We start from the raw sequence: 14,427 nt of genomic DNA, 5'->3' as shown, positions 1-14,427 counted from the left end.
TATACCTTGCATTCTCTCTGACCACAAGGGAATAAAATTAGAACTCAACACCAAAAGCCACCAAAGAAAGTCCGGTATCACATGGAGGCTGAACAACACACTGCTGAATCATGAGTGGGTCATGGAAGAGATTAGAAAGGAAATTCAAATGTTCATGCTATTCAACAAAAATGAACACACAAATTACCAGCTCCTCTGGGACACAGCAAAGGCAGTACTCAGAGGAAAGTTTATAGCTCTGAGCTCCTACATCAACAAATTGGAGAGATCGGAAAGTTACAATTTAATGACACATCTAAACCTCCTTGAAAAAGAGCAGCAAGATAAACCCCAATCCAGTAGACAGAAAGAAATAATCAAAATTAAATCAGAATTAAATAAATTAGAATCCAAAAAAACTATAGAAAGAATCAACAAAACAAAGAGTTGGTTCTTCGAAAAACTTAACAAAATTGACAGACCCTTAGCAAACCTTATCAGAAAAAGGAGAGAGCACACCCAAATTAATAAACTCAGAGATGAGAATGGAAACATCACCACGGAAACAACCAAGATTCAGAACATTATAAGGGAATATTTCTCAAAACTTTATGCTAATAAGTTTGAGAACTTGACAGAAAAGGACCTTTTCCTAGCAAATATTGACATGCCAAAACTAAACCAAGATGAGTTAAACCAGCTTAACAGGCCCATATCAAGCATTGAAATAGAAACAGCAATAAGAGTCCTCCCAGCTAAGAAAAGTCCAGGACCAGATGGTTTTACAGCGGAATTTTACAAGGCCTTCAAAGCAGAGCTCACACCAATACTCCTCCAACTCTTCAATGAAATTGAAAGAGAAAGCTCACTACCGAACACATTCTATGAAGCCATCATAACCCTCATCCCAAAACCAGGCAGGGACTCATCAAAGAAAGAAAACTATAGACCCATTTCTTTGATTAACATTGATGCAAAACTTCTCAACAAAATTTTGGCCAATCGACTTCAACAATTCATCCAAAAAATCATACACCATGATCAAACAGGATTCATTTCAGGGATGCAAAGCTGGTTCAATATACGCAAATCAATTAATATTATTCATCACATCAACAGGAGCAAGAATAAGAACCACATGGTTATCTCAATAGATGCAGAAAAAGCATTTGACAAGATCCAACACCCCTTTATGATGAAGGTTCTGGAAAAATTAGGAATCCATGGAACATTCCTCAATACAATAAAGGCTGTATATGACAAACCTACAGCCAGCATTATACTCAATGGTGAAAAACTAAAGCCATTTCCTCTTAACTCAGGAACAAGACAAGGATGCCCACTCTCTCCACTTCTCTTCAATCTAGTATTAGAATGCCTAGCTACAGCAATAAGACAAGATGCAGACATAAAGGGGATCCAAATAGGGAAAGAAGAAATAACACTCTCCCTCTTTGCAGATGACATGATCTTGTATTTAAAGAATCCCATAGACTCCACTCCCAAATTACTCAAGCTGATTCAAAACTTTGGCAAAGTAGCAGGGTATAAAATTAACCCCCCAAAATCAATGGCTTTTCTATATGCCAACAATGAGAAAAGTGTGGCTGAAATTAGGAAAGCAACTCCATTTGTAATAGCCCCACAAAAAATAAAATACCTAGGAATTAACTTAACCAAAGAAGTGAAGGACCTCTATGATGAAAACTTTAAAATCTTGAAAAAGGAAATCAACACAGAACTTAAAAAATGGCAAAACCTTCCATGCTCCTGGATTGGCAAGATTAACATCGTGAAAATGGCAATACTTCCCAAGGCTATCTACAAATTCAACGAGATACCTATCAAAATTCCACCCTCATTCTTCAAGGAAATAGAGGAGGAAATCCAAAAATTCATATGGAACAATAAAAGACCCCGAATAGCAAAAACGCTCCTCAACGGAAAGAACACTGCTGGAGGAATATCAATACCAAATTTCAAACTCTACTATGAAGCCATAGTAATGAAAACAGCTTGGTATTGGCATAAGAACAGACCTCAGGACCAATGGAATAGAATTGAAAACCCAGAAATGAACCTACAGACCTATAGCCATCTAATCTTCGATAAGGAAGCTAAAACAATAGAATGGAAGAAAGACAGCCTCTTCAGTAAATGGTGCTGGCAAAATTGGTTAACTACATGTAGAAAACTAAAGCTAGATCCTTATATATCACCCTGCACCAGAATCAACTCCAAATGGATCAAAGACCTTGAACTCAAAGCAGACACTCTGAAAACATTACAGGATGGAATAGGAGAAACCCTAGGTCTCCTTGGCTCAGATCGAAATTTTCTGAATAGAGACCCGGAAGCACAACAAATCAAAGAAAGGTTGGACAAATGGGATTGCATAAGATTGCAGAGCTTCTGCAGGGCAAATGACATAGCTGGCAAGATCAATAGAAAGCCCACCGATTGGGAGAAGATCTTTACTAGCCATACAACGGACAAGGGTCTCATATCTAAAATATACTTGGAACTCAAAAAATTAAACCACCCAACAACAAATCCTCAAAGAAACAACTGCCCAATAAATAAATGGGTCAAAGACTTAAAGAGAAGCTTCTCTGAAGAAGAAAGAAGGATGGCCAATAGACACATGAAGAAATGTTCAATATCCCTAGCCATAAAAGAAATGCAAATCAAAACAACATTGAGATATCACCTCACTCCTGTTAGAACAGCAAAAATCAAGAACTCTAATAACAACAGATGTTGGAGGGGATGTGGACAGAAAGGAACCTTACTTCATTGTTGGTGGGAATGTAAACTTGTTCAACCACTTTGGAAAGCAGTATGGAGGTTCCTCAAAAGACTTCACATAGATCTCCCCTATGATCCAGCAATCCCACTTTTGGGCATTTACCCAAATGTTTACAAACAAGACCACACTAAAGCTACCACCACAACTATGTTTATTGCAGCATTATTTACCATAGCTAAGATATGGAACCAACCCAGATGCCCCTCAGTAGATGAATGGATCAAGAAAATGTGGTATATATACACAATGGAATTCTATGCCTCCATCAGAAAGAATGACATTTCCCCATTTGTTAGGAAATGGAAAGGTTTGGAAAAAATTATATTAAGTGAAGTAAGCCAGGCCCAAAGAAGCATAGGTCCCATGGTTTCCCTTATTTGCAATATCTAGTATAGGTATGAGTCAAGCGGAAAAGGCCAGATAATGTGATGTTAGGAAAATGAACCCTTAAATATGTATTTTAATGTTTTCATTTCTTTCATGCATGTGTTTCTAATGCATTTATAAGATTATTTCTTTGTTGCTTTGTATGTCCCTCCCCCACAGTGTAACCCCCGCTTTCACTATATTTGATGTCAGTATAACATGTGGAGGAGATGGGGACAAACAAGTCGTTTAAGGATTCAGGTGGACCTGTTGCAACAATGAGAAGTACAAAATGTCATGTCAAAACCAGCTTTACAATTTCGGTGTGGGGGGGGAGGGGGGTATAATAGGGTGGGGGGAGGGGGGTAAAATTGGGTGGGGGGAGGGGGATGCGGGGAAGGGAAGTGAAGTGTAAACAAAGGAGGAGGCTGCAATGCTTGGTAAGAAATGTATGCATTATCCTGCCCATGTAATTGTAGCCCCTCTGTACAGTATGTTCTCAAATAAAATAAAATACAATTTAAAAAAAAAAAAGAAAAATTGATTGAATATACACATACATATAGAGATGTAAACTATAAGAGCGAAAATGTGAAAAAGTGTTGTAAAAGTTGACAAAGCATTTTCCAAAAAGCAAATAATAGTGTTTTTGGCATTCAGCAAATGGTTGGGAAGGCCCATAGTTTTAAATGCCTGTTCTAATAAGTAGTGACAGAATTTAAAATTCCTAGCATAGACAAGGATAGGATGTAAGTTACCTAAAAATTAAAGGATAAACAAATTTCTGACCATGACATCTACATCAAACTGTTTTATGATCAAGCTCTCACAAGTGAAATACATATACTGGGTAGATTCTCTAGTCTAGAAGAGAATTTAGACCCATAACACATAGCTATGTCCCTGTTTCCTGAACCACAGACTTCTCAGTAGAATCCACAAGAGTCAGGAGAAGATGTCAGGGTATCTTTACAATATTGACTATAACAATATCAAAATTATCCACCAGGAGTATTTTAGGGAGAAAGATATCCTTTAGAAATAAAGGTGGAATAATAATCTCCCCAGACAAGCATAGTTAAGAGAATATATTTCCAGCAGACAACTCCTACAAGTAATATTTAAGTAATTTTCCAGTCCAAAAGGCAGAACTGTTAATGAGCAAGAAAAAGATACAAGAATGTGTGTGTGTAGATATGTGTGTGTGTATTTATTGGATTTACAATAAATAACACACACACACACACACACACACACACACACACACACATATATACATATATATCATGTATCCTGGCAATACAATAAAAGTAGAGTTTAACAGGAAAACCCTTCACAGAAAATACTCAAACTCATAGAAAGTGAACAATTCATTACTGAGTAATCAGTAAGTCTTTGAAGAAATTAGATAGGATATTTGATCATTTCTAGGATTCAATGTAAATAAAAACATGAAATACCAACTGGATGGGGACCAAAAATGCAGTACTCAGAGAACAGTTCATGTTCATCATTGCTTCAACAAATTAGAAAACCCTCAGGTCAATACCCTAATGATGCATATCAAAAACAGACCTGATACTTATAATAAGATGGTGGCATCATCAAAGGTAAACTCCTTAGATATCACTGACCAAACAGAGATTTAAGGTCCTACCACACATTTTTCCACAAGAGATCCACACCAATCAAACTTTAAACAGAAAGTAATTCTAATGCAATATCTCACTGCATAAATGCAAAAGCAGAAGACAGCAAGCTAGTACGCATACTCATTCTTAGCAGACAGTCCAGGCCCCATGCCACTCCAGGCAGCTCAGGGTGACTCAGAAGAGGAGAGACACACCACAGGACTGGAGAGAGGGGAGGAAACCAGAAAGAGGAGTTTGACATGGACACATCCAGACAAAGAAGTCCCTCACCCAAGACTTCCCTAGCCCACTCAGCACAGGCTCCAGAATCTGTGAGTACCCAACCCATAACCTTGCCTTGAAGGACCAGCTTCCTTTGGTGACCCAAAGTGCCCTGACTGAACCCCCCGCTGAAGAGGGCAGCAACATATTTGAAGAGGAAAAAGATCCACATCATCTGGAGCTACAGTGACAAGTCTCAAGAGATAGAGCTCTCCTCCTCTGCCAGCAAAGTAAAACTCCCAACTCTCCTCCATACTCCCACTGGCTGACATCAATACCACACATAGCCAAGGGAGCACCTGGGAAGACAAACCAGGACCCACCCATGTGCCAGCAAAGGACAATTCCCAACTCTCCCCAAACTCCACCATGAGGACAGCAACACCCTAAGGAACACATGCATCCAGGGAGACACCACAAAAACAGCATCAGGACTCACCACAACACAGGAAAAATGGTGACAACAATGATATCTCCCACTACATTTCCCATCCAAGCATCTCTTATTGGAAGAGCTGCATAGAGTTCTAGGAGCAACTAGAGTCAAGTTACCACTGGGAACTCAGCATCTTCCACCAAAGGTGTCCTAACTCAGCCATTCCTATAGAAACTGCAATGCAGAACCGCCCTTATCTCTGAGCAGAGAATGTTTTTCTTTTTCCCTCTTTCCCTTCCTCACTCTTCAGAGAACATGAATATCCAACTTGAATGCTTTGGGTCTACAGATGTGATGATTTGAAATATGTGTTTTCACAAGTTATGGTCTGTCGTTTGCAAAGTACACCTATATAATAACCTATTCTTCCTTATATGGCCCTTCTCTCTTTATAAGAAGAGCTGAACTATGACAGGAGACAGCAATGACCTTGGGCCTTTTAGAGAAGGCAGCATTAGGCTTCAGAGAGCTTAATCCAACTTTTCTTTACCTGACTTCTTCCTCAATATGTTTGTTTCTTCTTTTCTATTTCCCTTCCATTTCTTCTTCTCTTCCTTCCTTTCCCTCACTTATATCCTTCACCACACTCATTCCCTGTCTCCTGCTTATTTTCTCCTCTAATTCCTTTAAAAAGTGTGCCCATCTCAATCAAATATTCTCCTGAAATCTAACCTTCTCCATTCTAACCTTAACCTCACCAGCTTAATACATTTATCTGACAGTCAAAATTAAATAGTACAATTGCACAGTGCATCAGAACCCACATTAACCCTCAATGATCTCTACAAACCCTGAACCAAGATAAGTAAAGGAGATTAAGGAAAATACAAACAAATTTGTGATGTAAAGAGGTCTTTACATAGCCTAAAACCAGAATTCTAGTAAGAGATAGAAACCCTCAGAAATGACCAAACAGAAAACAGAGAATTAAACTAGAAAGGGGAAAGATTCTGTACCAGAATAGATAAAACAAAAGACAGAGTCTCAGATCTGGAAGATAGAACAGATTAAATGGCATGCCAGGAAGTTATTATGCAGAAAAAAATCTAAGAAACAAGCCATTTTCAGGAATAACAATACACAATACAAGGGGAAAGAGCAGATAGACAAGGGGATAGGAAACATAGTTCACAGAATCTTAGCAGAGAACTTCCCAAATATCCAAAAAGAAAGGCCTATTCAGATACAAGAAACATTTAGGACACCCAAAAGGCTGGATTGGAATAGAATAAAAAATAGCCACATTACAATTCATACAGGATCAGTAGAGACCCAAGAAAGGATCCTAAAATGTGTCAGTGAGAGATGGTTGATTACTTATAAAGGAAAACCTATCTGAATAAGTACAAACTTCTCAGCTGGGAACACAGAAACAAGAAGAGTAAGGAATGTTGTGTTCCAAACCATAAAATCAAGCAATTATCAACCAAGAATAGTAAACTTAGCAAAGTTCTCCTTCATAATTCAAGGACAAATTGATATATTCCATAACACAGAAAACATGTAACAATTTATGTCCAACAAACTAGCCCTCTAAAAAAATATTAAAAGCTGTCCTTCATACAGACAAGGATAACTTGTAGGCAGAGAAATTGCCCCTTACCAGAGAACCAGATAAACGTAGCAGGAAAAGAGGAGTCACGACCACTAAAGATGGAAATAAGCTGGTAGGTATTACCAGACACCTCTCAGTCCTAACCCCCAATATCAATGGACTTAACTCTCCAATTAAAATACAGACTGACTTCTTGGATCCAAAAGCAAGATCTGTCCATCTGCTGCCTACAAAAGACACATCTTGCTAACAAAGCATTCTCAAAATAAAGGGTTGGAAGAAAATAAATAAAAGAGCCAGAGTCCCAATCAATATTTTAACATAGATTTCAAATTAAAATCAGTAAAGAAAGACAAACAAGGTCATTACATACTAATAAAGGGAACTATATTCTGGGAAGAAATGAAAATTCTAAATATCTTCACACCAAAGGCTGGAGTAATCAATTTCATCAAACATATACATCTTAAAAATACACATAGATCAAACACATTGATAGTTGGTGGCTTTAACACATCATTGTCACTGCTGGATAGATCAGTTAGGCAAAAACTCACCCAAGAACCCTCAGAACTATAAACTACACCAACCAACTAGATTTAACAGCAGACTCTCACCCAACAGCATGATCATCTCAATAGATGTAGAAAAGTCATTTGACAAAAGTCATCACCCTTTGGAGCTTAGGATGCAACTGACAAGGTAGAGCACTCAGAATTTGGGGCCTGAAAACATTTGTTTTCAATTCTGATTGCTCTACTCATTCACACAAGGACCGACATCTCAACAAAGGAAAATATACAGCTTCTATCTTTCAGAAGCAGCTCCTGTATATGACAAAATCTATAGCCAGAATTATACTTAATGGGGAAAATTTCAAACCATTCCCTCTAGAATCAGGAAAAAGAATAGAAGGCCCATTTTCTCCATTCCTCTTCAACATAGTGCTGGAATTCTTACCAAGAGAAAAAAGGCAAGAGAAACACATAAAGGTGATATGAATAGAAGTAAAGTTATCCCTCTCTGCAGATGATATGATCCTGTATTGAAATAATCCTATGGATTCCTAACTCAAGCTACTTGATTTGATTCAAAACTTTGGCAAACTAGCAGGGTATCAAACCCACTTACAAATATCAGCACCCTTCCTGGGTGCCCAAAGTACTCAATCAGAAAAGCAACATCATTTGTAATAGCCTCATAAAAATAAAATATTTTGAAATTAACTCCAGCAAAGATGGGAATGATTTATAATGTAAAAACTTTTTTCCTCTGAAATCAAAATTGAAACAGACTTAAGGAAATGGAAAAATACCCTGTGCACTTGGTTTGGAAGAATTAATATCTTGAAAATGGAAATTCAGCCCAGAGGAATATGTAAAACTAATGCAAAGCTAGGCACCAGTGGCTCACACCTGTAATCCTAACTACTCAGGAGGCTGAGATGTGAGGATCGTGGTTCAAAGCCAGCCTGGGCAGGAAAAGCCATGAGACTCTTATCTCCAATAAACCACCAGAAAACCGGAAGTGGTGCAGTGGCTCAAGTGGTAGAATGCTAGCATTGAGCTGAAGAGCTGAGAGGCAGCACAATGCCTAGAGTTCAAGCACCATGACCAACAAAGAAAACAAAAAACAAACAAAAATGCAATATCCATTAAAATCCCAGCAACTGGGGCTGGGAAGGTGGCTCAGTGGTAGAGCGCTTGCCTTGCATGCATGAGGCCCTGGGTTCGACTCCCCAGCACCACATAAGCAAAAAGAAAAAAAACGGAAGTGGCACAGTGGCTCAAGTGGTAGAGCGCTAGCCTTGAGCTGAAAGCTGAGGGAAAGTGCCCAGGCCCAGAGTTCAAGCCCCACGACTGGACCCCAAAAAAAAAATCCCAGCAATTTTCTCCAAAGAATTAAGAATATGAACCCAAAAATTCAAAGAGAATAAGAAAAGACCTAGCATAGCGAAACCAATCTTCATTAGGAAGAACCATGCTGGAGGAATATCAGTACCAAATTTCAAGCTTTATTTCAAAGCAATAGTAAGAAAAATAGCTTGATACTGGCACAAGAATATGCCTAAGAACAAATACCACACAGTAGAAGACACAGAAATGATCCCACAAACATATAGCCAGCTAATATTTGATAAGGGAGACAAAAACACAGTTTGGAAGAAAGACAGCTCTAAAACAAATGGTGATCACAAAATTGGGTATCTACATGCAGAAAACTGAAGCTACATAACAATATATCATCTTTCACCAGAATCAATTCTTAAATGGATGAAAGAAGACCTCAATGTAAGGGCAGATATGGTGCAAATATTACAAGAAGGGGAAAGGGAAATCCTAATCCTTCTAGGAATGGGCAAAACTTTCTAAACAAAAATCCAGAATCACAACAAATCAAAGAAAGACTGGATAAAGACTGGATTTTATCAAAGCGAAGAGTTTCTGCATAGCAGGGGACATAGCTAACAAGATAAATAGCCCACAACATGAGAGAAAATCTTCATTCACTATAAATCAAAGACTTAAAAGAGATACTTTTCAGAGGAAGCAAAAAGAATGGCCAAGAGGCACATGAATAAGTATTCAATATCTCTGGCCATAAGAGAAGTGCCAATCAAAGTAACATTGATATTCCACCTCACTCCAATTAGAATGGCCTTTATCAAGAAAACTAACACTAACATATGTTGACAGAGATGTGTCCAAAATGGAATTCTGTGAATCTGTTGTTGGGAATGTAAACTTGTTCAATCACTCTGGAAACCAGTATGAAAGTTTCTTAAAAGACTAAACACAGAGCTTCCCTATGACCTAGCAATTCTACTACTGGACATTTATTCAATGGATCACAAACCAGGCCATTCTAAAGCCCTAAGCACAACCATGTTTATTACAACCTTGTTTGCCACAGCCAAGATATGGAATCGATGTAGAAATCCTTCAGTGGAAAATAGAACAAGAAAACATGTTATATACACAATGAAATTCTACTCATCCATCATAAAACATGATATTCGTAAGGAAATGGAAGTACTTTGAAAAATTATATTAAGCAAAGTAAGCCAGAGCCAGAGAAATAAAAGCTGAATGTTTCCCCTCCTTTCTGTAACTAAACATGTCCATAAATCTACAAGTAAACTAAGTGACTACAACAATCACACCACACACACACACACACACACACACACACACACACACACACACACACACACACACACACACACACACACACACACTGGGAGATGATACATTTTATGGTACCCTAGACATTAACATAGAGAGATCAAGGGAAGATATCTATAGGAATGGTAGATAAAGTCATGGTAGACATGTACAGATGACTATATAAAATTATATATTATGAAATGAACTCCAAGAAAAAGAAAAATTTTTATTTTCCATTGTTGCTGTTGTTTTGTTCTCTTTACATTTTCTTTTGTTTGTTTGTATTTTGGAGGGTAATTGAGGGCACATAAAAGGTTGAACAAGGATACAAAAGTACAACAGTGATACTCACTAGACACTGTGGAAAATGAATTGGCTATCTTGTGGGTGAGGACAAGAAGAAAAGAGTGGGAGAGAGAGAGATGGAAGGGGAAACATTCTTGAAAAAGAATTGTCCTCATTACTGATTATCTAACTCATGTAACTGTAACCCTTGTCAATATTAACTTTACAGCAACAATAAAAATAAAACCAAATAAATAACATCAAATGAATACAGACACATCACAAACAATGAGATTGAATTGGCAATAGCAAACGACCCTTCCAGGAAAAGCCCAGGACCTGGTGGCATTACAGTCAAACTCTAAAAGACCTATAAAATTATTATCAATTATTCTCAAACTCCTCAATGAAATAGAAAGTGAGGAAACACTATTCATTTTATTAACCAAGTATTACACTTATCCTCAAATAAGATAAGTGCACATTGAGAAAAGGGAACTTCAGCTCTATCTCGTTGGTGAACATTGATGCAACAATGCTCAACAAAAAACTGATAAATAGAATCCAAACACTGATGAAAATATCATACACTATGATCAAACAGGATTTATCCCAGGGATGCAAATATGGTTTAACATATGTAAGTCAATTTGCATATTAGAACCTATCAACAGAAGCAAAGGCAAGAACCACATGATCATCCCGATCAATACAGAAAAAGCCTTTGATAAGATCCAACAACCCTTTGTTATAAAGACTGTGGAGAAGCTATGGACCTTTCGGACATTCCTCAATAAAACAAAGGCTGTATATGACAAACCTATAGCCAACATTATGCTCAATGGTGAACAAGTAAAGCCATTTCCCTTAAAATCATGAACAAGACAAGGATATCCAGTCTCTCCATTCGTCTTCAACCTTGTATTGGAATTCCTAGCGAAAGCAGAAAACAGGGAAAAACATTTATGGGAACCAAGTAGAGAAGCAAGAATAAATTTATGCCTTTTTAGAGATGACAATATACTGTACTTAAGTGTCTCCAAAATTGGCAAAATAGCTAGGTATGAAATCCACCAAAAAAAATCATTTACCTTTTATGCTTGACTGATGTTAGAGAAATGAACCCTAAGATATGTATTCAATTTTTTTTCTTTCAGGTGATTGTCTCTAACACATTTATAAGATTATTTCTTTGTTGCTTTGTATGTCCCTTCCCCATGGTATAACCCCTGCTTTCACTGTATTTGATGTCAGTATATTTTGTGGAGGGGAAGGGAAAAAACAAATAGTTTAAATAGGGATACAGATGGATCCATTACAACAATGAGATGTACAAGTCGTTACGTGTAAAAACGAACTTTACAACTTTGGTGGCGGGGGGGGGAATTTAGGAGGGGGGCAGGGGAGGATGGGAAAGTATGGGAAGGGGAAACAAAGGAGGAGGCTACAATGCTTGATAAGAAATGTACTCATTATCTTGCCCATGTAATTGTAACCCCTCTGTACAGTATTTTCACAATAAAAAAAAATAAAAAATCAATTACCTTTCTTTAAGCTGTTGTTAAGAGGATCAATGCTGAAATTATAAAAGCAACCTCATTAGCAATTGCCTCAAACATATAAAAACATATAACTAATAAGTGACAGACCTCTATAATGGAAAAGGAAATGCAAGATGACTTAAACAGATGAAAAGAAATATTACACTCCTGGATTTTAAGAATTAGCATTGTGATTTTTTTTCTCTCTCGGTTCATTTCTAGCTCTCTCCTCTCTGTTCTATTCTATTCTAGCTCTCTCTCTGTTCTTACCTCTCTCTTGCTCTTCTTTTCTAGCTCTCTCTGCTCTCTCTCTGTTCTAGCTCACTCTGTTCTATTCTAGTTCTCTCTCTGTTCTATTCTAGCTCTCTCTGTTCTATTCTAGCTCTCTCTCTGTTCGTTTCTAGCTCTCTCTGTTCTTTTCTTGCTCTCTCTGCTCTTTTCTAGCTCTTTCTTTTGCCAGCCACGTGGAGTGCCAACCTTGCCTGGTCCCAGCAGAGTTACTGAATAAACCTACCCCTTACCTGAATACCACGTGAGTGCTGGTGCAGTTCTTACTCGGTTACCTCTTTTTAAAAACCTAACATAAATGGTGCCGTGACTCGGATAAAGGCTTAAAGTCATGAAAGCTGGGATTTCTGTGTTTTTTTTCCTCTTTTTTCTTTTTTTGTTCTTTCCTTTTTGCTCTGAGGAATACCCGCAGTTCTGACGGCCTTTTGCGAACCAGTCTGTCTGCGGCGGAATCAACGCATCGATACCATTGCTGCCTTCACATCCACGTCCACACCACTTCTCTACTCTGACTTTAGTCCACCTAACCTGTAACACAGACATCTTGAACAATTTCAATCGCCAATAAAGAACTATATCATTAAGAAACAGTGGGGTATTTTTAAGGAGTTGCAAGACTTACCATGAGTGTAAACTCTTCAAATAGTGCCACTGGTGATACTCAAAGTTGTGGGGCTTGAACTCTGGGCGTGGGGATTGTCCTTCAGCTATTCAGCTCAAGGGTCCTCGTGATGACTCTCTGGGTGGTACAGGCTAGGGGCTCATAGCTGTCTCCTGCTCTGGTTCAGGAAGGACCAGACAAATTGATAATTTGACAAGAGATGAAGCCACCACTGAGGGCCAGCAGAGCTCCTCAGGACAGATCACCCCACAGGACACAGGATATGCTCATCCTGACCAGCTGAGACAGCCATCATGCCTCTCCAGAATCCACCAGAAACAAGGACCAGAATGATCACCACCTAGGCCACACAGGGACTGGTGGCCATTTTAACTTGGCATACCTTTGTCCTCAAGTCTCCTTATTTTTTATTTTTTTGCCAGTCTTGGGGCTTGAACTCAGGGCCTGGGCACTGTCCCGGAGCTTCTTTTGCTAGTGTACTATAACTTGAGCCACAGCACTGCTTTTGTTTTTTTCTGTGTATGTGGTACTGAGGAATCAAGCCCAGGGCTTCATGCATGCTAGGCAAGCACCCTACCACTAAGCCACATTCCCAGCCAAAGTCTCCTTATTTAACTGAAGGCAAATGTCTGTATCCCAAAGATAGCTGATGATGTGCCCAAGCTGTTTTCCACCCCATGGCCACCATGGAAGAATTGTCCTTTACATGCCAAAAAAAAAAAAAAAAAAAAAGAATTAGCATTGTGAAAAATGACAATAGTGCACAGAGCAGTTTCTAAATTCAATGTAATATCCATCAAAATCCCAACAAAATTCTTTTTTTTAAAGTTTTTTTTTAAACTTAATTTTATATTATTTGTGAACATACTGTACAGAGGAGTTACAATTACATGGGCAGGATAATGCGTACATTTCTTACCAAGCATTGCAGCCTCCTCCTGTGTTTACCCTTCACATCCCTTCCCAGCCTCTCCCCTCCCCCCCCAATCCCAATCCTTCTCCTTCCCCCCCTTCCCCCCCCCCCCCGCACCGACCCAACAAAATTCTTGAAAGAGATAGAGAAAGCAATCCAAAAGTTCATGGAAAATAAAAAGCACCACGAACACTAGGGCAATACTTAACAGTCAGAACAGTGTTGGATGACTGATATTACCATACTTCAAACCCTATTACAGAGCCATAGTAATGATACCAGCTTGGTTCTGGGAAAATGGTAGGGCAAAGGATCAATGGAATAGAATAGAAGACCCAGAAAGAACACGAGGAACTTGATCAAGAGGCACTGTATTTATAAATTAATCTGTTGAATGACAGCACTTTTGTACAGTTACCTAAGGAAGATATAATTTCAAAATTTATAAAACTTATTGATAATAATGATTATACAAGTAAGCTGAGAATGTTCTAACATTGTGAATGTGTTAAACAAATAATACACATATTCTTAGGAAGTTGGAAATTATTAA

This window comes from Dipodomys merriami, unplaced genomic scaffold (assembly GCF_024711535.1).
Source record: "Dipodomys merriami isolate MVZ:Mamm:240054 unplaced genomic scaffold, mDipMer1.0.p SCAF_6, whole genome shotgun sequence".
NCBI classification, from domain to species: domain Eukaryota; kingdom Metazoa; phylum Chordata; class Mammalia; order Rodentia; family Heteromyidae; genus Dipodomys; species Dipodomys merriami.
This window is presented reverse-complemented; position numbering follows the sequence as displayed.